The sequence below is a fragment of the Engraulis encrasicolus genome, chromosome 14, assembly GCF_034702125.1.
Source record: "Engraulis encrasicolus isolate BLACKSEA-1 chromosome 14, IST_EnEncr_1.0, whole genome shotgun sequence".
NCBI lineage: Eukaryota > Metazoa > Chordata > Actinopteri > Clupeiformes > Engraulidae > Engraulis > Engraulis encrasicolus.
This window is the reverse complement of record NC_085870.1, coordinates 51,476,830-51,484,329: the sequence shown is the minus strand read 5'-3', so window position 1 is coordinate 51,484,329 and position 7,500 is coordinate 51,476,830. Positions and strand designations below refer to the sequence as shown.

The 7,500-nt window shown below is 44.1% G+C and overlaps 1 protein-coding gene across 1 annotated transcript in view; it reads right to left on the bottom strand.

Annotated features, from left to right (window-relative positions):
* The window catches only part of atp2b2 (ATPase plasma membrane Ca2+ transporting 2), a 197,863-nt gene that overhangs the window by 101,776 nt on the left and 88,587 nt on the right, over nt 1-7,500 (bottom strand). The window lies entirely within an intron of this gene.

The window sequence follows — 7,500 nt, the reverse complement described above, 5'->3', positions numbered from 1 at the left end:
AGAGCGACGGAGAGAGAGAGAGAGAGAGAGAGAGAGAGAGAGAGAGAGAGAGAGAGAGAGAGAGAGAGAGAGAGAGAGAGTGAGAGCAGCACAGAGAGGGAGAGCGTGTGAGAGATAGAGAGAGAAGAGCAGGAAAATAGGGTGAGAGAGCGAGAGGAGTGAGAGAGGCAGAGAGAAAGTGTGAGTACAATTAGGTGAGGGAGGGGAGGGGAGGGGAGGGGAGGGGAGGAAGACAAGGAGGAGAATGAGAGCGAGGAGGATGAGAAGGAGGGCGGGAGGGAAGGAGGGAGTGAGGGAGTGAGGGAAGCAAAAAAACGTGTGAGAAAAAGGGAGGGATGTAGCAGCAACAGTGGCACGGATCTCCGTTTACACCATGTCTACAGCAGGGAGGAGCTGAGAGAGGGAACACGTCTACGCAATTGCTTGTGTCATCACACACACGCACATGCTCTCACACGGATGCTGCTGCTGCTGCACCAGCCATGACAACAGCAGCATCAGCATCAGCAGCATCAGCATCAGCAACAGAGCCAGCATCAGGACCAGCGGTGGAGGCTGTAGACCCAAATTACCGGGGGGGGGGGGGGGGGGGGGGGGGGGGGGGGGGGGGGTGGGGGGAGCATCATGACCAGAATTAGCACCACCGCTAACACCAACATCTACTAGGGATGTAAACAATTAATCGATTATTTGACTTGAGTGAATTAAAATGTTAATCGGTCAAAAAAAATAATAATTATTCAATTTTCGATAATCTTTTCATATTGTATACTGTAGGTGTCCTTCTCTTGCTATATCACCACCAACACCACCCCTTTTGTTGTTGATTATTACTGTTATTATTATTTATTATTATTATGTTTTGTGTAACTTTTTGCCTACTACTTTTGTTGTGTTTTTGAATAATGTTGTTGTTAAGGGTCTATGTTGTAAAAAAAAAAGAAAAGAAAGAAAAACGGGAAACTTTCTACTATACTGTAATTGTGAGATGTCTGCTCCAGATGTGTATTGATTGTTTCTAATACATAAAACTTTAAAAAAATAAAATAATAATAATTGCCAACTTGACTGGCGAGAGACCCAGGTGAAATGGCCATGAAGAAGTGTCTGTGAAGAGGAGAGTGAAGAATGGGAACATTTCAATCAGCTTTGAATTAAAGATTAAGTTAAGAATGAAAATGAATTTAAATGTAGCATTTTATCTAATTTTCATTTTATTTTTTTAATGTAATCAGGGTTTTTTGGGGGGAATCATTGAGATTTGGGAAAAAAATATCGCTTATTAATTAATTGTAAGTTGATCGATAAGGTCATTCACCTTCAAGAAATCCAAAATCAACCAAAATCAACACCAGCATCTTCATAATAATCAGCATCAGGACCAAACACAAATATCAGCATCATCACCTGTTTCATAACACCATCCTCAGCATCATCCTCACCATCAGCTGAGCATTCATTCATTCATTCATTCATTCATTCATTCATTCATTCATATATTAATTCACTCATCCATCATCACAGATACCAATACTGTATCACCAATGTAAATACCAACAATAACATCTACACCAGTGTCATCATCATCAGCACCAACATAAAAACTTCATCATTCAGTTTTTCATAAGTGACATCAGCATTTTCATATTCGTGCCCAAGACCAGCCTCAGCATCATTATAACCATCAGCACCAATATCCAACACCACCAATACAAACACCAATACAACCAATACAAAGATACTTTGACACCGCACAGGCTCACATACCATTGTCATTCCCATGATCGGCATCAGGACCAAACAAATCTCAGCATCATCATCACCTGTTTCATAACAGAATCATCAGCATCAGCATCCCCAACACCAGCCTCAGCATCAGGACCAATACCCAACACCACCGATACAAATACCCACAGTGCAGGGCTTGACAGTGACATCCACTGCCCGCCACATGTGGGTTAAAATCAGCTTTGGCTAGTAGAACCTCAAGCGTTACTAGTCATTCTGGCAGGTACTAACTTACAGAACACTGACTTCTACACCAAACAGCACAGGCACGCATGCTCAGCATCAGGACCAAAAACAAATATCAGCATAATCATCATCCATTTCATACCAGCATCATCAGCATCAGCATCAGCATACCCAACACCTCAGCATCACCATCACCATCCCCACCACTACCACACTCACTTCAGCACCGCACAGGCTCACAATCCAGTGTCATTCCCATGATCGGCATCAGGACCAAACACAAATATCAGCCTCATCATCACCTGTTTCATAACAGCATCCCAACACCTCAGCATCACCACCACCACCACCAGCGGCAGCCTCAGCTGAGAGCACAGTCAGATCCCCAGCAGCGCCACACTTTGATCAGTCCCATGAGCTCCGGCTAAATACAGCAGCTCATCCATATTCATGAGGCGGCAGCAGCGCTTCACTCGCGTGTGCTGCTTCACAGCTCCATTTTGCACTCGACATGTGTGCACATTTGACAGAGAGATTGAGAGCCGTACACGAGAGAGACCGATGAGAAGAGAGAGGGAGTGAGGGGAAGAGAGATAAGGCAAAAGAGAGAATGTGTGTTGTGTGGTGTTGTGTGTGTTGATAGAGAGAACAAGAGAGAGAGAGAGAAACAGACACAGAGAGAGAGAGAGAGAGAGAGAGAGAGAGATAGAGAGAGAGAGAGAGAGAGAAAGAGAGAAACAGAGAGAGAGAGAGAGAGAGAGAGAGAGAGAGAGAGAGAGAGAGAGAGAGAGAGAGAGAGAGAAATCACAGGCAGCAGACAGGCTGCAAGTGTGATGGTGTGGTGTCTGTATGTTCTTTGGCAAGTCGTGTTTGTAGTCTACACTCTTTGAACACCACTGTAGATATACACAAAATCTGTGTCTGTGTGCACAATCTCTTCAGTACAGTCACCATGAAACGAACTCTGTCTCTGAAGGAAGAGAGCTGGAGCATGGAGAGTTGCTTTGAAAGATGAGATACGTAAAGTACATTAGCCACACAATAGCCACACGAGGCTGCTTCTCTGAGTGTTATGGTTTGGGTACTCTAGTAGCAATTGCAGTGTTGTAACTACAGAGGGTTAACTATAGAGGGTTAACTACAGAGGGTTAACTACAGTGGGTTAACTACAGTGTGGTAACTACAGCACTTGACTTATTGAATTATTATTGGTGTCCATATGTCATGTTTATGTGCACTAGACGGCTGCCCATGACTTTGCATTGCACCAACCAACAATTGAATTTGTACTAAGAGGGTGAATCAATTTCAACCACATGTCAACATCCCTTGTCTCTATGAAAATAACTACATTTAAACGTTATTTGAAATAGAAGTTTACACTCTACATCAGAATTGCACGTGTCCTGTGCAGTGGTTTGTCCATGCCCTGAGAATAGTGCCGAACCGTACATTCCACGGCTGCCTCTTGTTCACATGTGTGATGGGTTAAATGTCTATTAATACTGTATGTGTACTGTGCTCTGCCGTGTGCTGTGTGACTAGCCTGGTGAACCAGCGCCACCCGCTGGACGGCAAAATGTTTTGTCTACGGGTGGGTCTGGCCTCGCATAATGATTCAATGAAGCCAGAATGCCATGAATCTGGCAAACCAATTACAATGCAAAGATGTGTTTTGAATCAAAGCGGGCAGGGTTTTGAGGGAAGGTTGTTCTCATCAACAATCTTCGGATGTATTATGCATCGAGGCCAGACTAAATTAGACATCCACATTTAGTCTGGTTTATCAGGCTACTGTGTGATCACAATAACAATAAAGGTAGCACCTTGCTTCGCGTTCACCATTTAGAATACATGGCGAGCACAGCTTGGCAGTTCTTCTAATAGGTATGTAGCAATAGCAAATAGCACATTTTCAAGAATTCCGCTCCATTTTCTTTTTCATTTCATTTTTTTCACTGTTAAGGCAACTACAACAAATTCAAATCCTCAATTAGTTTTAAAATGTAATGAAGGTGAATAACATTGGGAGCTGAAGGGCGCAGACAGACCTCTTCCCCTTTTTGTCCGTGTTTTGGTTTTGCGCTTGTTCAGCCAATCCCACTGCAGAGGCTAAGGCAGAGGGCTACCAATACCAGTTCCATTACCAACACCAGTGGCAGTGCGCCTGTGTACCACTTAGAGGAGAAGTGCCAGTGTCCAGGGTTGCCAGACGTGACCAATGATTTCCAGCCCAAAAAAAAGAACGCTCACCAACGGCCTAAATCCTTAACCTGATTTACATCATCTGGCTGCGTTCGGCTACGTCACGCGGGGGCGTTCCCATTCGAAAGCATATCAGATGGCAAGAGTCAGGTAACTAAATCCTGCCCAATTTGAACCAAATTGTATTGATTTTTTCTGGCCATAAATCTACAGAAAAAGAAAGCCCAATGCCCTTTTTTACCTGCAGACTGCTGTACTAAACAACCCAAATATGCAGGGAGCCGCCCAATCTGGTAAAATTGCCATTGTCTGGCAGCTGTAACAGTAGTAGTCAGAGGACTATTTGGCTAGCAGACAGCATGTAGGGTACGATCCAATCTACATAATCAAAGCTTTTGCTTCCACACTAAAAGAGCTTTCTCGATTTCATATTATATTCATATCTTTATAGCATATCTTGTTTCTAATCAAATTACTTGTTTCGTATGTCTTTCAAATTCAAACTTATCCAAGTGAAAATTAAACCCTTGTTTTACAAAAAAACAAACATTTAGCGGTTCGTGTTTTAGGCTGCGAGCACTGGGCAACCTGTGGTGCCTGGTACTGAGCTTTGAGCTTGGCGATGACTCAGGTTAGCATGCCACATCTCCTAAAGTACACCCCCCATGACCATGCCTACCACTGCCATCACCACCACCCCCCCGGGAAGCAGACATGACAGCTCCTTCTAAGACATGAGATACCCCCCACCAGGTGCAGGGAGGAGAGGAGAGGAGAGGACAGGAGAGCAGAGCGGTGTGAGGAGGAGAGGAGTGTGGGATGAAGAGGAGAGGAGTGTGAGAACAGGGAGCAGAACAGAGGAGAGGAGGGGGAAACGAGAGGAGAGCAGAAGAAAAAAAGAGAGGAGAGCAGAGGAAAAGGGAGAGAAGAGGAGAGGGCTAGACACTTAATCGTTGCAGTTACTAAATAATTGCTACTTGCTGTGAGGTGACGGCAGCCAGCCCAGCGTCTGCAGTGAGCAGTGAGAGGAGAGTGGGAGGGCCAACACTGCTCTGACTCCCCGGCTTCTGTCTGCTCTTTCCCACATTCATGTCTGCATTACTGCATCAGTACACTGGCATGAACATATTTAGCTGGATAGCATGACAATTTAATAGGATTATGTATATTTATGTGTAATGTAGTATTGTATTGTATTGTATTGTATTGTATTGCATTGCATTGGGCTGTAGTATTCTGCATGTATAATGCAGTATTGCAGTCACAATGAAGCAAACTATAAAGGAAAGGGGACATATTGTAAAAAAAAATGGCAAGTTTGAGGCTGTGCTGCACCAATATACTGTAGTGAATTTTATAGTTCTATACTATCCATTCGAAGCGCTGAAAAAAGAGTAGGCCTACTGTATATGAAAATATGGCCCGTTTAACGAATTACTGTTACATGGGTAGTTTGAAGGCATCTTCTGTGATGTAAAAAAAAAATGATTTCATCTGTGGGACTGGCACTCCTTGCCATCTATGTCACCTTGTAAGATAGAAAATTATCAGAGCTGTTGTCTAGACCATTTTGCGGAGGGACGGAATAAACTGCACCAATTTAATGTGTGTATCATACAGCTCACGGTCCTGTGGCATACTGTCAGGAGAAGCACTATATGAAAATGCACAAACTCAACCTGTCAGAAGTAGGGATGCAAATTATCGATTAATTCATTAATCATTAGTTGATAGTCTTATCGATCGACTTACGATTAATTGATAAGCTGCGTTTTCCCCCCGAAATCTCAATGTTTCTCAGGGGGAAAAAAAATACTAAATCTACACATTTTAATTAAAAATGTAGATAAAATACCACATTTAAATTAATTCTATTTCAATTCTTTAATCAAAGGTGATTTAAATATTCCCACTATTCACACCTCTCTTCACACACACTCTTCACATGCCCATTTCACCTGGATCTGTTGTCAGTTGAATTGTTGATTAATTGCGATTAATATTTTGTAATCGATTAATCGATTGCATCCCTAGTCAGAAGGAATATTTTACTGTCATACCATACTATGTTGATGACCTGACCTAATAATTAAATAAATAATAATTAAATTAAATAATTCAGAGATGTAAACTATGGCATGAGGTCATTGATGTCATTCATGCCATATGCTGGATGTCATTGCGTACAGTAGCTTAAGTGAAGCCAATCTTCATGTCAGTCGGTCCGCTAAAAGGCTAAAAGGGAACCCGCTGTAAATAAAGTCTGGCGTTCGTTTCGTTGAGTGGTAGTGCCTGGCCGAATGAGCTGTGCTGTGCTGCGCCGTGAGTCGTGACTTGTAATTGCGTTGAAAGCACATGTCAAAGCCCCTGAATGCCTCCGAGAGGTCCACAAAAGGAGGGAAGGGACAGAAGAACGCTATTTTTTTCTCGAGAAGACAAATGGCAGAAGACAGGGGACAGGGAGAGTGCAGTCAGTCCAGACTCTGGACTCAATTCAGTTGATGTATAAAAAAGGTAAAGAGACGGAGAGAGAGTGCATATGCCACGTTCATCCCTCCTAGTAGGCGCTCACTTCCTTTTGTTTATGAGTAGGGGAGAGCGGGAGAGGCTTTTGAAGAAAAGAGAGCATGAGAATGGTGGTGTGGTGGGGTGTGGTGGGATGGGATGGGATGGGGTAGAGAGGCTTTTGAAGAAAATAGAGCATAGGGATGGTGGTGGGGTGTGGTGTGGCATGGTGTGGTGTGGTGGGGCGGGGTGGACCAGGGTAGTTTCTGGATGGCTTAAGGCTCAGTATGGCTTTCTCCTTTCCCTCAGAGTGAGCAAGAGATTACACACAGAGAGTCGAGCAGTGGCCATTGGATGGAGGCAGCCAGGACTGGTTTGGGTCATAAAAACCATCCGGTCATTTTTGGCTAATACTGGTACTCAACCCATTTTCATACAATATCCTGCTTGACTCAGTCCGCTATCTAGATTGCAGATGGACCAATGGGCCACTCCCTTTAAACTATGGGACAGTCCCTGAGAAGATACAAAGAAACAAACCAAAAACCATAGCATCATCAGCCCTTTGGGACTGTCAGTCCACCGGGAAAATGCCCTGTATGCCAGATGACCAGTGCAGCCCTGGAGGCAGCCAGCCTCTGTGATCTGGCCTTTGTTACAGTGGAGACCTCTAATGCATCCATGTGGCTCTGAGGGGCTGATGCACAGATGAAAAGCCCTCTCAGGTCTCTATTCATGACCATACAGGAGAGTGAACCCAGCCATACACGTCAAGACGCACGCACGCCGCACGCACGCACGCACGCGCACACACGC